Source organism: Salmo salar, chromosome ssa09 (assembly GCF_905237065.1).
Source record: "Salmo salar chromosome ssa09, Ssal_v3.1, whole genome shotgun sequence".
Classification (NCBI taxonomy): domain Eukaryota; kingdom Metazoa; phylum Chordata; class Actinopteri; order Salmoniformes; family Salmonidae; genus Salmo; species Salmo salar.
The window spans coordinates 93,334,977-93,360,511 of NC_059450.1; the positions used below are offsets into that span (position 1 = coordinate 93,334,977).

Genomic DNA, 25,535 nt, shown 5'->3' on the forward strand with positions numbered 1-25,535 from the left:
CCTGATATAACCCTGTATCTCTGCTGCTCCAGTACAGTACACCCACGGTCCAAACTACTGTGACCTGATATAACCCTGTATCTCTGCTGCTCCAGTACAGTACACCCACGGACCAAACTACTGTGACCTGATATAACCCTGTATCTCTGCTGCTCCAGTACAGTACACCCACGGACCTAACTACTGTGACCTGATATAACCCTGTATCTCTGCTGCTCCAGTACAGTACACCCACGGTCCAAACTACTGTGACCTGATATAACCCTGTATCTCTGCTGCTCCAGTACAGTACACCCACGGTCCAAACTACTGTGACCTGATATAACCCTGTATCTCTGCTGCTCCAGTACAGTACACCCACGGACCAAACTACTGTGACCTGATATAACACTGTATCTCTGCTGCTCCAGTACAGTACACCCATTGTCCTCTATTCTCTACTACACCCACACGAGCCTCAGTGTGCACATGTAACTAGCACAAAGCAGGAGATGTAACAAACACACAGCTAGCACAAAGCAGGAGATGTAACAAACACACAGCTAGCACAAAGCAGGAGATGTAACAAACACACAGCTAGCACAAAGCAGGAGATGTAACAAACACACAGCTAGCACAAAGCAGGAGATGTAACAAACACACAGCTAGCACAAAGCAGGAGATGTAACAAACACACAGCTAGCACAAAGCAGGAGATGTAACAAACACACAGCTAGCACAAAGGCAGGAGAGAACTGACATGCTCTTCAGCAAGTTTATTAGTTGTTGTCGACCTGTTGTGTATTTTTTGGAACACATCATGAATTCTGCAACATTGTTACCTCTCTGCACTACCCGAGCTGACAGAGAGGAAAATCTATCGCTGTGCCCTTGAGCAAGGCACTTAACCCTAATTTGCTCCAGGGGTGCCGTACTACTATAGCTGACCCTGTAAAACAATACATTTCACTGCACCTATCCGGTTTTTGTAACAATAAAATATCAATTTTATTTGTAATTTATTACAAGAGGATCTTTTTGTGATGGGTCCCACCTGATTGTAAACTGTAGTATAATAATAAAATAAAAAACTTAATTTGAACCGTACTGTATAATGTATCAATAAAGTTATGTCTCAACCATTAGCCTCTCACCAAGGAATTCAGTCAACACCGCATTATGAAAGTGTCATGCCCTGACCTTAGAGAGCCGTTTTATTTCTCTATGTGGTTAGGTCAGGGTGTGATGTGGGGTGGGCATTCTATGTTGTCTCTTTCTTTGTTTTGGCCGAGTGTGGTTCCCAATCAGAGGCAGCTGTCTATCGTTGTCTCTGATTGGGAATCATACTTAGGCAGCCTTTTTCCACCTGTGTTTTGTGGTTAGTTGTTTTTTGTTTCGTATCTGTACCTGACAGAACTGTGCGCTTTCGTTTCATTTTTGTTTTAGTGTTTTTGGTGAAAATAAACATCATGAACACTTTCCACGCTGCACTTTGGTCTCATTCCGACGACAGCCGTTACAGAAAGTCTATTCTGAGACATGGTTCCCTTTTTCCACCCGTTGTAGCACGCGTAAGACTTCATGGCTGTTTTTATTAGGAGGAGAGAGGGAGGTTCAGTCAGGGCCAGCCAGATGGTGTATTGTATTGAGTAAGGCAGTAAATCTATCACGGGACCAGGAGCTCCAACAGCTAAACAGAGAATAAAACACTGTTTAATTACACCCCGTGGAAGACTTTCAACAAATATGGTTTAAAACTTTTTAAGTGTTTTTATGAAGACACATATGGGATGGAGTAGATATATGATCATTGTCTCTGCTGGCTCTGGTGGGGACTGCTGCTATTGCATAGTGTTGATGTTCATGATAAAATACAATTGTTGATGGGCGGTATTTGTTTTGCATTTCAATAACAGCCCAAACTCACAACCGTGTTGTCACGGCTGTCTGAAGGATCGGGCCAAAACCCAGCGTGTTTGTTGTTCCACATCTTTATTTACCGTGAAACTGAATGCTATACACTAAACACTAGAAATAACAAAACAACCGTAACGCAGAGCAGGCAACAAACACTACTCAAAAATTAACAACCCACACATGGAAAACAGGCTACCTAAGTATGGCTTCCAATCAGAGACAACGATAGCTGCCTCTGATTGGAAACCATACCTGGCCAACGCATAGAAAAGGAAAACATAGAAATAGAAATCTAGAAACCCCACAATGAAACAGAAACCCCAAAACACACCCAAAACACCCCCCTGTCACGCCCTGACCACTCTACTATGGAAAATGACCTCTTACAAGGGTCAGGACGTGACAGTACCCCCCCCCCCCAAAGGTGCAGACCCCGACTGCACCCAAACAAAACAACCCCAAACACAAAGGGAGGGTAGGGAGGGTGACCAAAAGTCTATGTACTACACCCAAAACCCTCCTCTCCCTCTGATCCTCCAGCAACGGAGGTGGCTCTGGCTCAGGGCGTAACCTCCGTTCCGCCCGCAGATCCCTCCGCTTCCGTAACATCGACCTGTGGATCATTATCGGAGAAATCGGACTGTAGATCATTACCGGAAGCTCTGTGCTGGAAACCGCCGCTGGAGGATCTGGGCTGTGGGCCGCCGCTGAAGGTTCTGGGCTGTGGGCCGGACTGGGGAGAGTCGCTGGAGGCGCCGGACTGGGGAGCGTCGCTGAAGGCTCCGGACTGGGGAGGGTCGCTGGAGGCGCCGGACTGGGGAGCGTCGCTGGAGGTCTGGTGCGTGGAACTGGCCTAGGTGGCGCCAGACTGGTGACGCGCACCTCAGGGCGAGTGCGGGAAGGAGGCACAGGACGTACCGGACGATGGAGGCGAACTGGAGACCGGGCATGCTGAGCAGGCCTACTCCTTCCTGGCTCAATGACCATCTTTGCCCTACACCGGTGAGGAGCTTACACCGACCGCACCGGGCTGTGAGTGTGTATGGGCGATATAGTGCGCATCCCACCATAACCCATTGCTCGCCCCTCAGCACACCCGCTCCGCAGTGCCCTTTCCGCCAGTACCTCTCTCCGGAATCTTGCGTCGATCTCCGCGCTTGACTCCCTGACTGGCTCCGGTTTACTGCCTCTCCACCTTGCCTCTGAGGATATAGCGCCTCATAGTATCGTCGCTCCCTCTTGGCTTCTTCTAGTTCCTCCCTCGGGCAACGATACTCCCCAGCCTGGCTCCAGGGTCCTTTCCCATCCAAGATTTCCTCCCAAGTCCATGACTCCAGATACTTCCTCCCACGCTGCTTGGTCCTTTTTTGGTGGGTTGTTCTGTCATGGCTGTCTGAAGGATCGAACCAAAACGCAGCGTGTTCGTAGTTCCACATCTTTATTTACCGTGAAACTGAATGCTATACACTAAACATTAGAAATAACAAAACAACCGTAACGCAGAGCAGGCAACAAACACTACTCAAAAATTAACAACCCACACATGGAAAACAGGCTACCTAAGTATGGCTTCCAATCAGAGACAACGATAGCTGCCTCTGATTGGAAACCATACCTGGCCAACGCATAAAAAAGGAAAACATAGAAATAGAAATCTAGAAACCCCACAATGAAACAGAAACCCAAAACACCCCCCTGTCACGCCCTGACCCCTCTACTATGGAAAATGACCTCTTACAAGGGTCAGGACGTGACACGTGTTGTGTATCCCCAACATGAATGAGTTAACAAAAACTGTTGGGCCAGTGGACCCAAAACATATTGTAGTTTCAACTGTCAAAACAACAGCTGTTGGGCAAGTGGACCCCAAACATACTGTAGTTTCAACTGCCAAAACAACAACTGTTGGGCAAGTGGTCCCAAAACATACTGTAGTTTCAACTGTCAAAACAACAACTGTTGGACCAGTGGTCCCCAAACATACTGTAGTTTCAACTGTCAAAACAACAAACAACAAACAAATCCACACTCTGTACACTGACGCGTCCAAATCACATATTTAGCCTTTTTGGTGCAGGATATTTTTGCTATTTAAAGGCACTCTGATGGACAAATGTAATCACATCAAGATGCTGTTGTGACATGTAACAGAGGGTCTGGGCTGCTTGTAATGTTCTCCTCCACATTAGATCTGCTGCAGTCCACTGTACTGTCCCCTCTCCCCTCACGCAGTGACAGTGTGTACATCCCAAATGGCACCCTATTCCCAAAATAGTGCACTACTTTTGACTAGAGCATTATGGGAAAATGGTCCCATTTGGGATGAGTCCAGTGTCTTCAGTGGGAAGGAATTAACTTTTCTTCAGGCTCTGGAAATGTCCGCAATTATTTCTACTTCTTCAGTTTCTCTCTATCTCACTCGTTCTCTCTCTCTCCGCAGTAAAATCCATTAATATTTTGATGTAAATTTGCTCTGTGTGTAATTAATTAAAATATTACTAAATTTGAATATTCTGTCCTGCTGGAATACATCTCAACAAGATATTAACAGATATTTAGATTGCACTGGATAACTTGGCAAAGATGAGAAAATGTGCTCAAATTACCCTTGTATTGCTGTAGCAATTTCTCAGCAGATATCAGGTTATAGTTAGAATTACACATTAACTACACTGTATTATTTATTACAATATGTTAATATCATATTGATTAAGATTGATATAGGTTCTTCAACTCATTACAGGAAAAAGTAACCAAGTGGGAGGTAGTGGTAACCCCAGAGGGCTTTTGAGAAGTCATTCATTATGAGTTCAATAGTAAAGAGCTGAAATCCACTTTTGGTCAACATTATGTCTTCATACTTATATGAAATTATGTCCATAAATTGTAAAAGTATACCCCTTTAATGGGACTCATTTAATTCAAGTACATTTCTAGATTTAAAGTGAGCAGATATTTACATATTAATCCCTGAATGTGATGTGTTAACAGAGTGAAATGACTGGGATGACGTGTGTCCATAATAAAGTGTCTCATCAGGGGAATAGGAGAGAGTTAGAGACCATCCAAAGGGAACTACCATTCCTTGACACTTCGTCTCTGAGCTCTGAATACAGTTGATGGTTGGTTCACTGGTTACGACAACACCATTTAACCCCCTCTACACTAGGTTCATCATTTACATTAGCTACGTTCAGGATTTCAACTAGCCTCTACAGAGGCATGATGTCATGAGGTTTCTATCTCTCCACTGACCCTTTACTCTGTTGGTTCCATTTCATACTGAGATACAACACATCATGTGAAATAGGAGACCCCCCCCCCAGACTGAGATACAACACATCATGTGAAATAGGAGACCCCCCCCCCCAGACTGAGATACAACACATCATGTGAAATAAGAGACCCCCCCCACCAGACTGAGATACAACACATCATGTGAAATAGGAGACCCCCCCAGACTGAGATACAACACATCATGTGAAATAGGAGACCCCCCCAGACTGAGATACTACACATCATGTGAAATAGGAGCCCCCCCCAGACTGAGATACAACACATCATGTGAAGTAGGAGACCCCCCCAGACTGAGATACAACACATCATGTGAAATAGGAGACCCCCCCAGACTGAGATACAACACATCATGTGAAATAGGAGACCCCCCCCAGACTGAGATACTACACATCATGTGAAATAGGAGCCCCCCCAGACTGAGATACAACACATCATGTGAAGTAGGAGACCCCCCCCCAGACTGAGATACAACACATCATGTGAAATAGGAGACCCCCCCAGACTGAGATACAACACATCATGTGAAATAGGAGACCCCCCCCCCCACCAGACTGAGATACAACACATCATGTGAAATAGGAGACCCCCCAGACTGAGATAAAACACATCATGTGAAATAGGAGACCCCCCCCAGACTGAGATACAACACATCATGTGAAATAGGAGACCCCCCCAGACTGAGATACAACACATCATGTGAAATAGGAGACCCCCCCCCAGACTGAGATACAACACATCATGTGAAATAGGAGACCCCCCCCCAGACTGAGATACAACACATCATGTGAAATAGGAGACCCCCCCAGACTGAGATACAACACATCATGTGAAATAGGAGACCCCCCCCCCCAGACTGAGATACAACACATCATGTGAAATAGGAGACCCCCCAGACTGAGATACAACACATCATGTGAAATAGGAGACCCCCCCACCAGACTGAGATACAACACATCATGTGAAATAGGAGACCCCCCCAGACTGAGATACAACACATCATGTGAAATAGGAGACCCCCCCAGACTGAGATACAATACATCATGTGAAATAGGAGACCCCCCCAGACTGAGATACAACACATCATGTGAAATAGGAGACCCCCCCACCAGACTGAGATACAACACATCATGTGAAATAGGAGACCCCCCCAGACTGAGATACAACACATCATGTGAAATAGGAGACCCCCCCAGACTGAGATACAACACATCATGTGAAATAGGAGACCCCCCCCCCACCAGACTGAGATACAACACATCATGTGAAATAGGAGACCCCCCCCAGACTGAGATACAACACATCATGTGAAATAGGAGACCCCCCCAGACTGAGATACAACACATCATATGAAATAGGAGACCCCCCCAGACTGAGATACAAAACATCATGTGAAATAGGAGACCCCCCCCAGACTGAGATACAACACATCATGTGAAATAGGAGACCCCCCCCAGACTGAGATACAACACATCATGTGAAATAGGAGACCCCCCCTCCCCAGACTGAGATACAACACATCATGTGAAATAGGAGACCCCCCCTCCCCAGACTGAGATACAATACATCATGTGAAATAGGAGACCCCCCCTCCCCAGACTGAGATACTACACATCATGTGAAATAGGAGACCACCCCCCCAGACTGAGATACAACACATCATGTGAAATAGGAGACCCCCCCAGACTGAGATACAATACATCATGTGAAATAGGAGACCCCCCCCCAGACTGAGATACAACACATCATGTGAAATAGGAGACCCCCCCAGACTGAGATACAACACATCATGTGAAATAGGAGACCCCCCCCAGACTGAGATACAACACATCATGTGAAATAGGAGACCCCCCCACCAGACTGAGATACAACACATCATGTGAAATAGGAGACCCCCCCTCCCCAGACTGAGATACAACACATCATGTGAAATAGGAGACCCCCCCCCAGACTGAGATACAACACATCATGTGAAATAGGAGACCCCCCAGACTGAGATACAACACATCATGTGAAATAGGAGACCCCCCCCACCAGACTGAGATACAACACATCATGTGAAATAGGAGACCCCCCCAGACTGAGATACAACACATCATGTGAAATAGGAGACCCCCCAGACTGAGATACAATACATCATGTGAAATAGGAGACCCCCCGACTGAGATACAACACATCATGTGAAATAGGAGACCCCCCCAGACTGAGATACAACACATCATGTGAAATAGGAGACCCCCCCCCAGACTGAGATACAACACATCATGTGAAATAGGAGACCCCCCCACCAGACTGAGATACAACACATCATGTGAAATAGGAGACCCCCCAGACTGAGATACAACACATCATGTGAAATAGGAGACCCCCCAGACTGAGATACAACACATCATGTGAAATAGGAGACCCCCCCCCCACCAGACTGAGATACAACACATCATGTGAAATAGGAGACCCCCCCCAGACTGAGATACAACACATCATGTGAAATAGGAGACCCCCCAGACTGAGATACAACACATCATATGAAATAGGAGACCCCCCAGACTGAGATACAAAACATCATGTGAAATAGGAGACCCCCCCAGACTGAGATACAACACATCATGTGAAATAGGAGACCCCCCCCCCCCCAGACTGAGATACAACACATCATGTGAAATAGGAGACCCCCCCCTCCCCAGACTGAGATACTACACATCATGTGAAATAGGAGACCACCCCCCCAGACTGAGATACAACACATCATGTGAAATAGGAGACCCCCCCAGACTGAGATACAATACATCATGTGAAATAGGAGACCCCCCCCAGACTGAGATACAACACATCATGTGAAATAGGAGACCCCCCCAGACTGAGATACAACACATCATGTGAAATAGGAGACCCCCCCCCCACCAGACTGAGATACAACACATCATGTGAAATAGGAGACGCCCCCCAGACTGAGATACAACACATCATGTGAAATAGGAGACCCCCCCCAGACTGAGATACAACACATCATGTGAAATAGGAGACCCCCCCCCAGACTGAGATACAACACATCATGTGAAATAGGAGACCCCCCCCCCACCAGACTGAGATACAACACATCATGTGAAATAGGAGACCCCCCAGACTGAGATACAACACATCATATGAAATAGGAGACCCCCCAGACTGAGATACAACACATCATGTGAAATAGGAGACCCCCCCCCAGACTGAGATACAACACATCATGTGAAATAGGAGACCCCCCCAGACTGAGATACAACACATCATGTGAAATAGGAGACCCCCCCCAGACTGAGATACAACACATCATGTGAAATAGGAGACCCCCCAGACTGAGATACAATACATCATGTGAAATAGGAGACCCCCCCCCAGACTGAGATACAATACATCATGTGAAATAGGAGACCCCCCCCTCCCCAGACTGAGATACAATACATCATGTGAAATAGGAGACCCCCCAGACTGAGATACAACACATCATGTGAAATAGGAGACCCCCCCTCCCCAGACTGAGATACAATACATCATGTGAAATAGGAGACCCCCCTCCCCAGACTGAGATACAACACATCATGTGAAATAGGAGACCCCCCCCAGACTGAGATACAACACATCATGTGAAATAGGAGACCCCCCCCAGACTGAGATACAACACATCATGTGAAATAGGAGACCCCCCCCAGACTGAGATACAACACATCATGTGAAATAGGAGACCCCCCCAGACTGAGATACAACACATCATGTGAAATAGGAGACCCCCCCAGACTGAGATACAATACATCATGTGAAATAGGAGACCCCCCCCAGACTGAGATACAACACATCATGTGAAATAGGAGACCCCCCCCAGACTGAGCTACAACACATCATGTGAAATAGGAGACCCCCCAGACTGAGATACAACACATCATGTGAAATAGGAGACCCCCCCCAGACTGAGATACAACACATCATGTGAAATAGGAGACCCCCCCAGACTGAGATACAACACATCATGTGAAATAGGAGACCCCCCCAGACTGAGATACAACACATCATGTGAAATAGGAGACCCCCCCCCCAGACTGAGATACAATACATCATGTGAAATAGGAGACCCCCTCCCCAGACTGAGATACAACGCATCATGTGAAATAGGAGACCCCCCCCCCCCAGACTGAGATACAACACATCATGTGAAATAGGAGACCCCCCTCCCCAGACTGAGATACAACACATCATGTGAAATAGGAGACCCCCCCCCCCAGACTGAGATACAACACATCATGTGAAATAGGAGACCCCCCCCAGACTGAGATACAACACATCATGTGAAATAGGAGACCCCCCCCAGACTGAGATACAACACATCATGTGAAATAGGAGACCCCCCCAGACTGAGATACAACACATCATGTGAAATAGGAGACCCCCCCCCCCAGACTGAGATACAACACATCATGTGAAATAGGAGACCCCCCCCAGACTGAGATACAACACATCATGTGAAATAGGAGACCCCCCCAGACTGAGATACAACACATCATGTGAAATAGGAGACCCCCCCCAGACTGAGATACAACACATCATGTGAAATAGGAGACCCCCCCCAGACTGAGATACAACACATCATGTGAAATAGGAGACCCCCCAGACTGAGATACAACACATCATGTGAAATAGGAGACCCCCCCCAGACTGAGATACAACACATCATGTGAAATAGGAGACCCCCCCAGACTGAGATACAACACATCATGTGAAATAGGAGACCCCCCCCCAGACTGAGATACAACACATCATGTGAAATAGGAGACCCCCCCAGACTGAGATACAACACATCATGTGAAATAGGAGACCCCCCCCAGACTGAGATACAACACATCATGTGAAATAGGAGACCCCCCCCAGACTGAGATACAACACATCATGTGAAATAGGAGACCCCCCCCCAGACTGAGATACAACACATCATGTGAAATAGGAGACCCCCCCCCAGACTGAGATACAACACATCATGTGAAATAGGAGACCCCCCCAGACTGAGATACAACACATCATGTGAAATAGGAGACCCCCCCCAGACTGAGATACAACACATCATGTGAAATAGGAGACCCCCCCAGACTGAGATACAACACATCATGTGAAATAGGAGACCCCCCCAGACTGAGATACAACACATCATGTGAAATAGGAGACCCCCCCCAGACTGAGATACAACACATCATGTGAAATAGGAGACCCCCCCAGACTGAGATACAACACATCATGTGAAATAGGAGACCCCCCCAGACTGAGATACAACACATCATGTGAAATAGGAGACCCCCCCCAGACTGAGATACAATACATCATGTGAAATAGGAGACCCCCCCCAGACTGAGATACAACACATCATGTGAAATAGGAGACCCCCCCCCAGACTGAGATACAATACATCATGTGAAATAGGAGACCCCCCCCAGACTGAGATACAACACATCATGTGAAATAGGAGACCCCCCCCAGACTGAGATACAATACATCATGTGAAATAGGAGACCCCCCCAGACTGAGATACAACACATCATGTGAAATAGGAGACCCCCCCAGACTGAGATACAACACATCATGTGAAATAGGAGACCCCCCCAGACTGAGATACAACACATCATGTGAAATAGGAGACCCCCCCAGACTGAGATACAACACATCATGTGAAATAGGAGACCCCCCCAGACTGAGATACAACACATCATGTGAAATAGGAGACCCACCCCCAGACTGAGATACAACACATCATGTGAAATAGGAGACCCCCCCCAGACTGAGATACAACACATCATGTGAAATAGGGAGACCCCCCCCCCCAGACTGAGATACAACACATCATGTGAAATAGGAGAACCCCCCAGACTGAGATACAACACATCATGTGAAATAGGAGACCCCCCCCAGACTGAGATACAACACATCATGTGAAATAGGAGACCCCCCCCAGACTGAGATACAACACATCATGTGAAATAGGAGACCCCCCCCCAGACTGAGATACAACACATCATGTGAAATAGGAGACCCCCCCAGACTGAGATACAACACATCATGTGAAATAGGAGACCCCCCCCCAGACTGAGATACAACACATCATGTGAAATAGGAGACCCCCCCAGACTGAGATACAACACATCATGTGAAATAGGAGACCCCCCCCAGACTGAGATACAACACATCATGTGAAATAGGAGACCCCCCCAGACTGAGATACAACACATCATGTGAAATAGGAGACCCCCCCCAGACTGAGATACAACACATCATGTGAAATAGGAGACCCCCCCCAGACTGAGATACAACACATCATGTGAAATAGGAGACCCCCCCCCCACCAGACTGAGATACAACACATCATGTGAAATAGGAGACCCCCCCAGACTGAGATACAACACATCATGTGAAATAGGAGACCCCCCCCCAGACTGAGATACAACACATCATGTGAAATAGGAGACCCCCCCTCCCCAGACTGAGATACAACACATCATGTGAAATAGGAGACCCCCCCAGACTGAGATACAACACATCATGTGAAATAGGAGACCCCCCCAGACTGAGATACAACACATCATGTGAAATAGGAGACCCCCCCCCCAGACTGAGATACAACACATCATGTGAAATAGGAGACCCCCCCAGACTGAGATACAACACATCATGTGAAATAGGAGACCCCCCCAGACTGAGATACAACACATCATGTGAAATAGGAGACCCCCCCCAGACTGAGATACAACACATCATGTGAAATAGGAGACCCCCCCAGACTGAGATACAACACATCATGTGAAATAGGAGACCCCCCCCAGACTGAGATACAACACGTCATGTGAAATAGGAGACCCCCCAGACTGAGATACAACACATCATGTGAAATAGGAGACCCCCCACCAGACTGAGATACAACACATCATGTGAAATAGGAGACCCCCCCAGACTGAGATACAACACATCATGTGAAATAGGAGACCCCCCCCCCCACCAGACTGAGATACAACACATCATGTGAAATAGGAGACCCCCCCCAGACTGAGATACAACACATCATGTGAAATAGGAGACCCCCCCCCAGACTGAGATACAACACATCATGTGAAATAGGAGACCCCCCCCCCAGACTGAGATACAACACATCATGTGAAATAGGAGACCCCCCCAGACTGAGATACAACACATCATGTGAAATAGGAGACCTCATGGCTATGCGTGTTTGACGTGTTTAATCTCCCCCACTAATGTTCTCTCTTGTTGTATGTGAGTGTTGTATTACCTCAGCAGAACACCTGCTATGGGCTTGATGTATGAGTTCTGCAATAACAGACCAACAATGGATTCCTTGGTTCCACATGCCCTGCAGCCTCACACGCCCTGCAGCCTCACACACCCTGCAGCCTCACACACCCTGCAGCGTCACAACAGAGGCTTGGTTACACAATGTCACACCCTGATCTGTTTCACCTGTCTTCGTGATTGTCTCCACCCCCCTCCAGGTGTCACTCACCTTCCCCATCATCCCCTGTGTATTTATACCTGTGTTCTCTGTCTCTCTGTTGCCAGTTCGTCTTGTTTGTTCAAGCCTACCAGCGGTTTTTCTATCAGCTCCTGCTTTTCCCCATCTCTCTTTTCTCGTCCTCCTGGTTTTGACCCCTGCCTGTCCTGAGCCCGCCCGACTGACCACACTGCCTGCCTACCATCCTGTACCTTTGCTCCGTCTCTGGATTACCGACCTCTGCCTGACCCTGTACCTGACCACTCTGCCTGTCCTGACCCTGACCCTGTACCTGACCACTCTGCCTGCCCCTGACCCTGCCTGCCATCCTGTACCTGTGCCTCTGTTGCTGTAATAAACACTGTTACTTCAACACGGTCTGCATCTGGGTCTTACCTTGATTCCTGTTACAAAGGCCTTGCTGTCAGAGGCTTGGTTACACAGGCCCTGCTGTCAGAGGCTTGGTTACACAGGCCCTGCTGTCTCACAACGGAGGCTTGGTTTCACAGGCCCTGCAGCCTGGCACAACATCAGTGCTCCTACCTTGGCATCAATCTGATCAGTGCTCCTACCCTTGGAATCAATCTGATCAGTGCTCCTACAGTACCCTTGGCATCAATCTGATCAGTGCTCCTACCCTTGGAATCAATCTGATCAGTGCTCCTACAGTACCCTTGGCATCAATCTGATCAGTGCTCCTACCCTTGGCATCAATCTGATCAGTGCTCCTACAGTACCCTTGGCATCAATCTGATCAGTGCTCCTACAGTACCCTTGGCATCAATCTGATCAGTGCTCCTACCCTTGGAATCAATCTGATCAGTGCTCCTACAGTACCATTGGCATCAATCTGATCAGTGCTCCTACAGTACTATTGGCATCAATCAGATCAGTGCTCCTACAGTACTATTGGCATCAATCTGATCAGTGCTCCTACCCTTGGCATCTACAATATCCATTTAATGCATGTATCTATGTGTCACCAAAATCAATAATTAATTATATTGAATATCTCTTAATACCTCTTTGTTGTCACTCTCTAGTCTATTGTCAAATGTTTTCTGTAGGCCTATAAGTTCTCTACTGAAGTCTGCCTGTTCTGTAGGCCTATAAGTTCTCTACTGAAGTCTGCCTGTTCTGTAGGCCTATAAGTTCTCTACTGAAGTCTGCCTGTTCTGTAGAACCTATAGGTTCTCTACTGAAGTCTGCCTGTTCTGTAGGCCTATAAGTTCTCTACTGAAGTCTGCCTGTTCTGTAGGCCTATAAGTTCTCTACTGAAGTCTGCCTGTTCTGTAGAACCTATAGGTTCTCTACTGAAGTCTGCCTGTTCTGTAGGCCTATAAGTTCTCTACTGAAGTCTGCCTGTTCTGTAGAACCTATAGGTTTTCTACTGAAGTCTGCCTGTTCTGTAGGCCTATAAGTTCTCTACTGAAGTCTGCCTGTTCTGTAGGCCTATAAGTTCTCTACTGAAGTCTGCCTGTTCTGTAGAACCTATAGGTTCTCTACTGAAGTCTGCCTGTTCTGTAGAACCTATAGGTTCTCTACTGAAGTCTGCCTGTTCTGTAGAACCTATAGGTTCTCTACTGAAGTCTGCCTGTTCTGTAGAACCCATAGGTTCTGTAGGCCTAATAGCCTAATGGGTTCTAAATAACGATATAACAACACATTGTAGACAATCTTTATCCATGAAAAGTATTTTACAATAAGTAATATACATAACCAGAAATAACCATTCGGTGTTCTTGAAATCTACTAAATCCGGACTATATGCAGTTGACTTGAACTATTGTAGGAGGAAACAAAAATGCGAACTGTGTATGTTGTGATATTTTCAGTATCTTTCTTTGGAGAAGCTTGAAGTGGTAGTATGAATAGTGAAGGGGGCGGTAGGGAGAGGAAAATAGACGAGAGAGGGGGTAGACTGAGGGCGGACGATACTACTGGAGCATTAAACGGTGGAGGATAGAGACAGACTGGTTGGTTTGGGGACCGAGAGAGCCGCCGCCTGACTTTCTCCAGTCGCTCTAAGGTTTGTAAAAACAACCGATCAATTAATTCTGATGAACAACAATTTACCACAGCTGGAACACGTTTTGACTTTCCACTTGACTGGTGCTGAAACCAGCTAGGGTTACTGGTAGTGCGAACTGAAGTCGAAAATGGAGATGGTTTCAAGGCGTGTTGAGCTGTTAGTTTCAGCACCATGTTGTTGGAAGAAGACAAGAGTGCTCATGGTTGTTGCCTATTTTGACACCATAATCTCGCCGTAGGTGAGGGGGAATTTGTGTCCTCCTCAAAGCTATTGAGCGCGGCTGAGAAAGGAGAGATGCGTGTGTGTAACGCTGATGTTTTTCCCGGAATGGGCAGTTGTTGTGCATGCATTAGAAAGTCTATTGAGATGCTCTATTCGATGAGCGATTGGTTGGAACAAAATATTGACATGTCTTTTGTGTTGTTCAAGTTGTACATGCATGTTATATGTTGTATGCGTAGACCAACGTGTTTTTGTTGGCGGTGTAGGTTACCAGTCTGTTGAAATGGAACACATTCAGGTTATGGACACATTAAATATTTGATGCGATGCTAAATTGATTAGCCAATATATGCATGCTATATGCACTCACACTGTGTGTGTGTGAGAGAGAGAGATAATGTAAACATAAGTATACAGACTACAGAAACATCCAGTACACTGGTCCACCAATTAGACCATGTTAATCCTTGTTGTTGAGAAACTAAAGGATGAGTTCAACATTTACAGTCAGTGCCAGCGTTTCACCATTAGCCTACCAATGGTAATACTTTTGACAGTTGCTTATAGCTGAAGCAACATCCTCCTAGCCTATCAGAGCTTAGAGGCAGCCAACCCTACAGTTCATTCATGCAACCCTCATTCATGTTAAGTGCGAGAAACTTTTGGATAAAGATGTCATAATATGCAGTAAGGTCATATAGATTGCTTTGTTTACATCCGATGCTAAAATGTTCAAGTAATACACCTACAGTACATGTTGTAATAATTGTATAGCTGTAATACTAGCCTACAGCCTGCAGCAGCTGCTGAGGAGGAAATGCCACACAGGCTTGCCTGTCACCTAGTTGGAAAGAGATTAATTGTCTTGTCAATAGTGGGCTGACGATGACAGATGTGGAGATGGAGAGTTTGATGATTCCTGTGTGCGTTCTATTCTGTTAGCAGTGTAGCAGAGGAGATAGAGGGGGAGAGAGTGAGAGAGGGAGAGAGGGGAAGAGAGAGAGGGGGGAGAAGGAGAGAGAGAGGGGGGGAGAGAGAAAGAGAGAGAAAAGAGAGGGGAGAGGGAGAGAGAGGGGGATAGAGGGAGAGAGGGGGAGAGAGAGTGTGAGGGAGAGAGAGAGAAAAGAGAGGGGAGGGGGGAGAGAGAGATAGAAAGAGGGAGGGGAGAGAGAGATAGAAAGTGGGAGGGGAGAGAGAGAGAGAAAAGAGAGGGGGATAGAGGGAGAGAGAGGGGGGAGCGAGAGAGAGAAAGAGGGAATGGGAGAGAGAGAGAAGAGGCCTAGCTGCAGGCAGGGACTGAGCTGCTGAACCACAGAGGACTCAAACTGATTAATTATTAATATAATCTCCCACAGAAATAAATCTCAATCAAGATGTTGTGAGATGTTTATAATGCAATAATGAAAACAATAAAAACTACTGTTACAATTACCTGGACAAATTGTCCCTATAGGAGCCTGTGATGAGGATGTTGCCATGCAGGTTCAAAGGATTTGCCTCGATCTGTATTTCCGTAGCCAGCATACATAGTGTTTGCCAAATGGCACCTTATTCCCTATATAGTGCACAACTTTTTTACCAGTGTTCCAAATGGCACCCTTTTCCCTATATAGTGCACTACTTTTTACCGGTGTTCCAAATGGCACCCTATTCCCTATATAGTGCACAACTTTTTACCGGTGTTCCAAATGGCACCCTATTCCCTATATAGTGCACTACTTTTTTTTTTTTTTTTTACCAGTGTTCCAAATGGCACCCTATTCCCTATATAGTGCACTACTTTTGACCAGAGGAGCTGATTGTAATTGAATAGAGCTTCTAGAGCTGAAATGAAACCAGGTAAGTGATAATGATTCTTATCTATAGCTGAAATGGTATGCTGTTCATCCCAAAGAACTTCATGGATAGAGCTTCTAATCTATCAAATCAAATCCAAGTTTATTTGTCACGTGCGCTGAATACAACAGGTGTAGACCTTACAGTGAAATGCTTACTTACAGGCTCTAACCAATAGTGCAAAAAAGGTATTAGGTGAACAATAGGTAGGTAAAGAAATAAAACAACAGTAAAAAGACAGGCTATATACAGTAGCGAGGCTATAAAAGTAGCGAGGCTAGATACAGACACCGGTTAGTCAGGCTGGTTGAGGTAGTAGGTACATGTAGATATGGTTACAGTGACTATGCATATATGATGAACAGAGTAGCAGAAGCGTAAAAGAGGGGTTGGCGGGTGGTGGGACACAACGCAGATAGCCCGGTTAGCCAATGTGCGGGAGCACTGGTTGGTCGGCCCAATTGAGGTAGTATGTACATGAATGTATAATTAAAGTGACTATGCATATATGATAAACAGAGAGTAGCAGCAGCATAAAAAGAGGGGTTGGGGGGGGGCACACAATGCAAATAGTCCGTGTAACCATTTGGTTGCCTGCTCAGGGGTAAAAACTGTTGAGATGCCTTTTTGTCCTAGACTTGGCACTCCGGTACCGCTTGCCATGCGGTAGTAGAGAGAACAGTCTATGATAGGTTGGCTGGGGTATTTGACCATTTTTAGGGCCTTCCTCTGACACCGCCTGGTGTAGAGGTCCTGGATGGCAGGCATCTTAGCCCCAGTGATGTACTGGGCCGTACGCACTACCCTCTGTATGGCCTTGCGGTCAGAGGCCGAGCAATTGCCGTACCAGGCAGTGATGCAACCAGTCAGGATGCTCGCGATGTTGCAGCTGTAGAACCGTTTGAGAATCTCAGGACCCATGCCAAATCTTTTTTGTTTCCTGAGGGGGAATAGGCTTTGTCGTGCCCTCTTCACGACTGTCTTGGTGTGTTTGGACCATTCTAGTTTGTTGTTGATGTGGACACCAAGGAACTTGAAGCTCTCAACCTGCCCCACTACAGCCCCGTCGATGAGAATGGGGGCGTGCTCGGTCCTCCTTTTCCTGTAGTCCACAATAACCTCCTTAGTCTTGATTACGTTGAGGGATAGGTTGTTATTCAGGCACCATCCGGCCAGGTCTCTGACTTCCTCCCTATAGGCTGTTTCGTTGTTGTCGGTGATCAGGCTGACTGTTAGTTGAAATGGTAGTTGAAATAGTTGAAATGGTATGCTGATGGTCCATAAGAACTTCATGGATAGAGCTTCTAATCAATCTGAAATGGTATGCTGATGGTCCCTAAGAACTTCATGGATAGAGCTTCTAATCAATCTGAAATGATATGCTGATGGTCCCTAAGAACTTCATGGATAGAGCTTCTAATCAATCTGAAATGGTATGCTGATGGTCCCTAAGAACTTCATGGATAGAGCTTCTAATCAATCTGAAATGATATGCTGATGGTCCCTAAGAACTTCATGGATAGAGCTTCTAATCAATCTGAAATTATATGCTGATGGTCCCTAAGAACTTCATGGATAGAGCTTCTAATCAATCTGAAATGGTATGCTGATGGTCCCTAAGAACTTCATGGATAGAGCTTCTAATCAATCTGAAATGATATGCTGATGGTCCCTAAGAACTTCATGGATAGAGCTTCTAATCAATCTGAAATTATATGCTGATGGTCCCTAAGAACTTCATGGATAGAGCTTCAAATCAATCTGAAATGGTATGCTGATGGTCCCTAAGAACTTCATGGATAGAGCTTCTAATCAATCTGAAATGGTATGCTGATGGTCCCTAAGAACTTCATGGATAGAGCTTCAAATCAATCTGAAATGATATGCTGATGGTCCCTAAGAACTTCATGGATAGAGCTTCTAATCAATCTGAAATGGTATGCTGATGGTCCCTAAGAACTTCATGGATAGAGCTTCAAATCAATCTGAAATGATATGCTGATGGTCCCTAAGAACTTCATGGATAGAGCTTCTAATCAATCTGAAATGGTATGCTGATGGTCCCTAAGAACTTCATGCCGGCTCAAAGGATGTTAACTGTGGGCTTACCTTTCCTTGCCAGACTTGTCTTGCTGTAAAGTGCCTGGACATTTGAAAATAAAAATGCATGCACGGAGGTGTACACACACACACACACACACACACACACACACACACACACACACACACACACACACACACACACACACACACACACACACACACTCACACAGCACAGTAACACACACAGCACAGTAACACACACAGTAGTGACCAGGTGAGATATACAGTTATGATGATGGTGGTTCAACGATTGTATCCACAAGTAGTTAGCAGCACCTCGCTACGCCCGCAGTAACATCTACTAAACACGTGTACATGACCAATGACATCTACTAAACACGTGTACGTGACCAATGACATCTACTAAACACGTGTACGTGACCAATGACATCTACTAAACACGTGTACGTGACCAATGACATCTACTAAACACGTGTACGTGACCAATGACGTCTACTAAACACGTGTACGTGACCAATGACATCTACTAAACACGTGTACGTGACCAATGACGTCTACTAAACACGTGTACGTGACCAATGACGTCTACTAAACACGTGTACGTGACCAATGACGTCTACTAAACGTGTACGTGACCAATGACATCTTCTACACACGTGTATACGATCAATAAATATTTGATTTGACCTCACTAATATTTGCCCTTTTAGTGTTTACAGTAGCCTAACAGTACAGAACAACACTGCTGTTGTTGTTACACTGGGTTTTGCAGATGAGGACTTTGAATCGTTTTGACGGAGGCTAATTAGACCCCACAGTGTAGAGGAGGAGGAGGGGGGGGGGTTCCCCTGGGCCTACTCTGCTTCTCTGCTTTGGTACCTCTCAGCAGGGGGGACAATAAGACAAGACCCTGTGGGGTGGGGGCTGTAACATTCACATTCTTCACAACCCTGCAGATAGAATTGTAATGAATAGAACAGCTGACATGATGATTCCCCAATTGTTTAAACCTTTATTTAAACTAGGCAAGTCATAACAAATAAGAACATATTCTTATTTACAATGACAGCCTACCCCGGCTAAACCCCTAACCCGGACAACGTTGGGCCAATTGTGCGCCGCCCTATGGGACTCCCAATCACGACCGGTTGTGATACAGGCTGGAATCAAACCAGGGTCTGTAGTGACGCCTCTAGCACTGAGATGCAGTGCCTTTAGACCGCTGTTCCACTCGGGAGCCCCTAAATCTGTCTGTTCTACGAACTTCATTTCTATCTGATTATTCTGTCATGTTGCTCACTCCCCAACAGACCCCAGGAACCTGGTTCTGAGGTCACTGATAGGCCACTAACAGACCCCAGGAACCTGGTTCTGTGGTCACTGATAGGCCACTAACAGACCCCAGGAACCTGGTTCTGAGGTCACTGATAGGCCACTAACACACCCCAGGAACCTGGTTCTGTGGTCACTGATAGGCCACTAACAGACCGCAGGAACCTGGTTCTGAGGTCACTGATAGGCCACTAACAGACCCCAGGAACCTGGTTCTGTGGTCACTGATAGGCCACTAACAGACCTGGTACTGTGGTCACTGATAGGCCACTTACTGGCCAGCAGCACTTGGCTTTCTCTCTTCTATTTCACTAGAGGAGGAGAGATCCCCTCGTGGGCTCATTGAACCACTCCCGACAAACAAATTAGCACCACAGTACAGTACCAGACAGATGACTGAGGGATGTTTTTGAGAATCGCTCTAAACATAATTTCTGCTCTTATGCAGAGTAACGCTCTCCTCTAGTCCACAACCATTGTAGAAGCACTGATGTAAAGCAGCTGTTCAACATTTAAAAGTTCAAACTCTTAAGAAGGTAATGGAAAAACACTGCCCAGTCAGCGCGTGTCTTACTAGTGAACCTTTTGTTAAAGGGTGCTGGGATTAATGTAAACCCCTGAGTGAATCCTGTGTTTGTATCACAATGTGTGTTGCCGATAAGCACTTCCCTGACTGCCAATAGGTCTCTCTACGATGGGCCTCGCTAGGATGGGCCTCGCTAGGATGGGCCTCCTCGCTAGGATGGGCCTCCTCGCTAGGATGGGCCTTGCTAGGATGGGTCTCGCTAGGATGGGCCTCGCTAGGATGGGACTCGCTATGATGGGCCTCCCTAGGATGGGCCTCGCTACGATGGGCCTTGCGGGAGATCTTACGACTGCTGAGTCATATCCTCATCTGGCTGTTTGGACAACCAGGGAGGGAGTTCTCTGACGGGGTGACCAGCTGGTGCCGATTCGCTCCCTGATCTTCCCTTTGGCCCCTTTGGCCCCTTCCATGTTAGCAGATCTGAAGGGTCTGATTATACACTGTATAGGATCTGACAGGGTGACTGGTAATAGAGATATACATCTCCTGTTCCTCCTGCTCCACTGTTCTGGCCCTGCAGCCAGGGCCCCCACACTCTCACTGCCTCTAGTTGATGTAAGAAGTGGTTGTCCTGGTAACAACCCCTTAGACCTGTTGCTATGAAGCTAAACAGAGTGCCGTAGGAGGGAAGACAGCTAGGAAGACAGTTTGGAGCTCTGCACTGAATACAGTTCCTGGCACAGGTGCTGTATCCATTGTTTCTCCCTAAATGTTGTCATTAGAGTCATCGCCCTTTAAAGGAGCGTTGCTGAAGACAAGGTATGGTACAATAAAATTACATCAGCTTCTGTTTGCAAAATGTGGCAAAGAAACAAGCTCTGAAACACTTAACCACCAACCTCCTTGTGTCATTGTAGTGTTTGTGTTTGTCTCCCATCCTAGGGAGACCGCTGCGACACCCGGGAGCCCAACGTAAAAATAACTCCAGATGACAGGTTGTTCAGGACAGAGACAATTCACTTTCTGTCAGTTAGATGTTAATAGTTTGTTTATTTGACAGGGACATTGACAATGTATTACAGATTGTAGCTACAGCTAATTATCATCTGTATAAACCTACCAAAACCAACAAACTATGAATTCATTCATATGGTTTCTCACAAACCTCACACCATGCACACGTCTGATGGAGTTTGCGTTGTGCTTTGCCTTTGTCACTGAAACATCTGTGGGCCTGGTTCAATGCACGACTGACAGGATATTTCTGATCCAGCAATAATTCAACCATCATTCTGCTATGAATTTTGTTTGAAGCCAATATAGTCTAATTTGCTGTTTTGTATGCTCTTGTCTAAACATTTATGCACATCCGATTCATCAGGAAATCAATAGACTGGAAATAGGTCAGACAATTAATTTCACATACTGCACTTTTATGCAGAAAATAACTAAATATGTATTTTTATCTTATTTATGGGAAAGGCCTTCATATTCTTCAACATGGAGGTCATATTGTCACACCATACACCCTATTGTGGCTAGGACCAGGCAGGACCGGGCAGGACCGGGTAGGACAGGACAGGGTAGAGAGGGAAGGACAGGGCAGGACACGACGGGGCAGGACAGAGCAGGACAGGGTTGGACAGGATATAACAGGGTAGGGCTAGGTAGGACAGGGTAGGACAGGGCAGGACCAGGCAGGACACGGCAGGGCAGGAATCGACAGGGTAGGACAGAGCAGGACAGGACAGAGCAGGACAGGGTTGGACAGGATAGAACAGGGTAGGGCTGGGTAGGACAGGGCAGGACCAGGCAGGACAGGACACGGCAGGGCAGGACATGACAGGGTATGACAGGGTAGGGAAGGGTAGGACAGGGTAGGGCGTGGTATGGCAGGGCAGGACACGAAAGGGTAGGGCAGGACAGGGTATGGCAGGGTAGAACAGGGTGGGACAGGGTATGGTAGGATGGGGTAGGGCAGAGCAGAGCAGGACAGGGTAGAGCAGGGTAGAACATGACAGGGTAGGATAGGGTAGGATTGGGTAGGATATGACAAGGTAATATAGGACAGGGTAGGATAGGATAGGACAGGAAAGGGTAGGACAGAGATATCTCCACATCCGATAGGGAGGGCAGAGCCCTGAGTTTGAATCAATTGTAGATGATGTCAGATCCACTTTGTAAACCAGGGAGGGCTATTTTGAGTGTAACTTAATTACCCCCTTCCATTTCCCCTTCCACGCACACACGCGCACACACGCACACGCACACACACACACACACACACACACACACACACACACACACACACACACACACACACACACACACACAGTAAGGCAAGGCAAGGTCCCCAGACCTCTTAACCCAGATGTTGCCAGAGACACAGATTCACTGATGCCAGTGATTCACTAATGCCACTAATTCACTGATGCCAGTGATTCACTAATGCCATTAATTCACTGATGCCACTTATGACAAAAAAATTACAATAATAATAATTATATATTTCATTTGCGACTTTTAAGATACCCAAGAACACTTACAGAGAAAAATTAAATAGCAAACATAAACATGACAATACCAAAAACAAAATGAATTACAACCAAGGTGAATTACAACCAAGGTGAATTACAACCAAGGTGAATTACAGCCAAGGTGAATTACAACCAAGGTGAACGACAACCAAGGTGAATTACAACCGAGGTGAAATACAGCCAAGGTGAATTACAACCAAGGTGAACGACAACCAAGGTGAATTACAACCAAGGTGAATTACAACCAAGGTGAATTACAACCAAGGTGAATTACAACCAAGGTGAAATACAGCCAAGGTGAATTACAACCAAGGTGAATTACAAGCAAGGTGAATTACAACCAAGGTGAATGACAACCAAGATGAACGACAACCAAGGGGAATTACAACCAAGGTGAATTACAGCCAAGGTGAATTACAAACTAATGGTAGAGTGAACTGTATAATGTGTAGAGGTGATGACTAACGGTAGAGTGAACTGTATAATGTGTGTAGAGGTGATGACTAACGGTAGAGTGAACTGTATAATGTGTGTAGAGGTGATGACTAACGGTAGAGTGAACTGTATAATGTGTAGAGGTGATGACTAATGGTAGAGTGAACTGTATAATGTGGGTAGAGGTGATGACTAACGGTAGAGTGAACTGTATAATGTGGGTAGAGCTGCTGACTAACAGTAGAGTGAACTGTATAATGTGTGTAGAGGTGATGACTAACGCTAGAGTGAACTGTATAATGTGTGTAGAGGTTATGCTTAACGGTAGAGTGAACTGTATATTGTGGGTAGAGCTGCAGACTAACAGTAGAGTGAACTGTATAATGTGTGTAGAGGTGCTGACTAACGGTAGAGTGAACTGTATAATGTGTGTAGAGGTGATGACTAATGGTAGAGTGAACTGTATAATGTGTAGAGGTGCTGACTAACGGTAGAGTGAACTGTATAATGTGTGTAGAGGTGATGACTAACGGTAGAGTGAACTGTGTAATGTGTAGAGGTGCTGACTAACGGTAGAGTGAACTGTATAATGTGTGTAGAGTTGATGACTAATGGTAGAGTGAACTGTATAATGTGTAGAGGTGATGACTAATGGTAGAGTGAACTGTATAATGTATGTAGAGGTGATGACTAACGGTAGTGTGAACTGTATAATATGTAGAGGTGATGACTAATGGTAGAGTGAACTGTATAATGTGTAGAGGTGATGACTAACTGTAGAGTGAACTGTATAATGTTTTTAGAGGTGCTGACTAATGGTAGAGTGAACTGTATAATGTGTGTAGAGGTGATGACTAACGGTAGAGTGAACTGTATAATGTGTGTAGAGGTGCTGACTAATGGTACAGTGAACTGTATAATGTGTAAAGGTAATGACTAACGGCAGAGTGAACTGTATAATGTGTAGAGGTGCTGACTAACGGTAGAGTGAACTGTATAATGTGTGTAGAGGTGATGACTAATGGTAGAGTGAACTGTATATCGTGTAGAGGTGATCACTAACGGTAGAGTGAACTGTATAATGTGTGTAGAGGTGATGACTAACGGTAGAGTGAACTGTATAATGTGTGTAGAGGTGATGACTAACGGTATAGTGAACTGTATAATGTGTAGAGGTGATGACTAATGGTAGAGTGAACTGTATAATGTGGGTAGAGGTGATGACTAACGGTAGAGTGAACTGTATAATGTGGGTAGAGCTGCTGACTAACAGTAGAGTGAACTGTATAATGTGTGTAGAGGTGATGACTAACGCTAGAGTGAACTGTATAATGTGTGTAGAGGTTATGCTTAACGGTAGGGTGAACTGTATATTGTGGGTAGAGCTGCTGACTAACAGTAGAGTGAACTGTATAATGTGTGTAGAGGTGCTGACTAACGGTAGAGTGAACTGTATAATGTGTGTAGAGGTGATGACTAATGGTAGAGTGAACTGTATAATGTGTAGAGGTGCTGACTAACGGTAGAGTGAACTGTATAATGTGTGTAGAGGTGATGACTAACTGTAGAGTGAACTGTATAATGTGTAGAGGTGCTGACTAACTGTAGAGTGAACAGTATAATGTGTGTAGAGTTGATGACTAATGGTAGAGTGAACTGTATAATGTGTAGAGGTGATGACTAATGGTAGAGTGAACTGTATAATGTATGTAGAGGTGATGACTAACGGTAGTGTGAACTGTATAATATGTAGAGGCGATGACTAATGGTAGAGTGAACTGTATAATGTGTAGAGGTGATGACTAACGGTAGAGTGAACTGTATAATGTGTGTAGAGGTGCTGAC

At 45.9% G+C, this 25,535-nt stretch overlaps 1 protein-coding gene across 1 annotated transcript in view; it reads left to right on the forward strand.

The window, feature by feature from the left end:
- Positions 1-14,601: 14,601 nt before the first annotated feature.
- Positions 14,602-25,535, forward strand: part of LOC106612282 (complexin-2) — a 96,207-nt gene continuing 85,273 nt past the window's right edge. The window contains exon 1 of the mRNA XM_014213310.2: positions 14,602-14,735. The gene's annotated coding sequence lies outside the window, so the exon portion shown is untranslated. The remainder of the gene's footprint in view (positions 14,736-25,535) is intronic.